Raw genomic sequence first — 2,500 nt, 5'->3', positions numbered from 1 at the left:
GCCGTCTGTACCACCTGGGGGTAGCCGTCTGTACCACCTGGGGGTAGCCGTCTGTACCACCTGGGGGTAACCGTCTGTAACAGCTGGGAATACGGGATAGTCTTGGTTGGATGGTCAATAACCCAGATGTGAGTTGGTCGATATTTATGATGGGTCGTCCCTGGGAGGCACAGCAACCTGGTCGATGTTTATGATGGGTCGTCCCTGGGAGGCACAGCAACCTGGTCGATGTTTATGATGGGTCGTCCCTGGGAGGCACAGCAACCTGGTCGATGTTTATGATGGGTCGTCCCTGGGAGGCACAGCAACCTGGTCGATGTTTATGATGGGTCGTCCCTGGGAGGCACAGCAACCTGGTCGATGTTTATGATGGGTCGTCCCTGGGAGGCACAGCAACCTGGTCGATGTTTATGATGGGTCGTCCCTGGGAGGCACAGCAACCTGGTCGATGTTTATGATGGGTCGTCCCTGGGAGGCACAGCAACCTGGTCGATGTTTATGATGGGTCGTCCCTGGGAGGCACAGCAACCTGGTCGATGTTTATGATGGGTCGTCCCTGGGAGGCACAGCAACCTGGTCGATGTTTATGATGGGTCGTCCCTGGGAGGCACAGCAACCTGGTCGATGTTTATGATGGGTCGTCCCTGGGAGGCACAGCAACCTGGTCGATGTTTATGATGGGTCGTCCCTGGGAGGCACAGCAACCTGGTCGATGTTTATGATGGGTCGTCCCTGGGAGGCACAGCAACCTGGTCGATGTTTATGATGGGTCGTCCCTGGGAGGCACAGCAACCTGGTCGATGTTTATGATGGGTCGTCCCTGGGAGGCATAACAACTTGGTAGTTCATCGTCCTGCCCCGCCTGCCCCGCCTGAGCACGAGGGTCACTGGTGGTTCCTCTGGATGTAATAATGGTTGGTGAAGAGAGTCCAGAGTTTGTCACAACAATACCAGACCATCTCCAGCACCTGGACCATGGCCTGGGTCCAGTCAAGCTGGAAGAAGACCTTGTACGTGGTCTCTGCGACGCCCATCACTCAGCCAGGTGTTCACACTCGCGCGGTGATGTACACCAGGAACACCCACCTCACTGATGATGTACACCAGCAACACCCGCCTCACTGATGATGTACACCAGCAACACCCGCCTCACTGATGATGTACACCAGCAACACCCGCCTCACTGGTGATGTACACCAGCAACACCCGCCTCACTGATGATGTACACCAGCAACACCCACTTCACTGATGATGTACACCAGCAACACCCGCCTCACTGATGATGTACACTGTAACAAAGCTCCACGCTGTTACCACCGGTCACTCGTCACACTCTGTTACGCCTGACACACACACGCCTCGTGGGGCGTCTCGGCTCCCGAGCGCGCCTGCAGGCCAGCGCGAGCTGCAGTGAGTGGCCGTGCGTGGGTGCGCGCTGTGAGGGGAGGCGTGTAAGGGGCAGCGTGGCGCGGTACTGAGAGCGAGGCTGCCATACACCTTGACTGGGGCACGATCACGATGAAGGGCAGACACATGACCTCCTCCCATGACACCTCCTCCCCCAGCACCCTCCTCCTGACACACACACACACACACACACACACACACACACACACACACACACACACACCCTACATGATTCATCCGTCATCTCTCCCCCCGGCTCCGTCTCTCACATGGTCTCCCCACTATCTCCCCCCCGGCTCCGTCTCTCACATGGTCTCCCCACTATCTCCCCCCGGCTCCGTCTCTCACATGGTCTCCCCACTATCTCCCCCCCGGCTCCGTCTCTCACATGGTCTCCCCACTATCTCCCCCCCGGCTCCGTCTCTCACATGGTCTCCCCACTATCTCCCCCCGGCTCCGTCTCTCACATGGTCTCCCCACTATCTCCCCCCCGGCTCCGTCTCTCACATGGTCTCCCCACTATCTCCCCCCCGGCTCCGTCTCTCACATGGTCTCCCCACTATCTCCCCCCCGGCTCCGTCTCTCACATGGTCTCCCCACTATCTCCCCCCGGCTCCGTCTCTCACATGGTCTCCCCACTATCTCCCCCCCGGCTCCGTCTCTCACATGGTCTCCCCACTATCTCCCCTGGCATGACCCCCCCCCCTGCGCGGGCGTGCGTCATCATCATGAGCTGAACGTCCGCTGGCGCGCCCCAGCGGCGAGGCACGCGCGCTGCTACATGAAAACCAGACTTCGAATCCTCCTCCAACACCAGTCTTCCCTTACCTACACACACACACACACACACACACACACACACGTGTACGTAGTCAGAACATTTCTGTGTACACGCTGTTTGTTAAAACACCAAAGTATATCTAACACTGACACTCCTGTAATATGGTAATCTCCCAGACCAATAATGGTAATGTATAAGATTACGTGATGTATACCAGCACGTGATGTATACCACCACGTGATGTATACCAGCACGTGATGTATACCAGCACGTGATGTATACCACCACGTGATGTATACCACCACGTGATGT

At 57.4% G+C, this 2,500-nt stretch overlaps 1 protein-coding gene across 8 annotated transcripts in view; it reads right to left on the bottom strand.

The window, feature by feature from the left end:
- Window positions 1–2,500, bottom strand: part of LOC139760418 (uncharacterized) — an 857,321-nt gene that overhangs the window by 511,954 nt on the left and 342,867 nt on the right. Inside the window, exon 1 of one of the 8 annotated variants that reach the window (XM_071683597.1) lies at window positions 1–1,476. This exon is cut by the window's left edge and continues 823 nt beyond it. The exons of 6 other annotated variants lie outside the window; for them this stretch is intronic. The gene's annotated coding sequence lies outside the window, so the exon portion shown is untranslated. Of the gene's footprint in view, window positions 1,477–2,500 lie in introns of those variants that run through there. One more of the 8 variants, XM_071683593.1, reaches the window with a different exon arrangement.

Source organism: Panulirus ornatus, chromosome 36, assembly GCF_036320965.1.
Source record: "Panulirus ornatus isolate Po-2019 chromosome 36, ASM3632096v1, whole genome shotgun sequence".
Taxonomy (NCBI): Eukaryota; Metazoa; Arthropoda; class Malacostraca; order Decapoda; family Palinuridae; genus Panulirus; species Panulirus ornatus.
The sequence above is the reverse complement of the archived record's forward strand: the minus strand, read 5'-3'. Positions and strand labels throughout refer to the sequence as shown.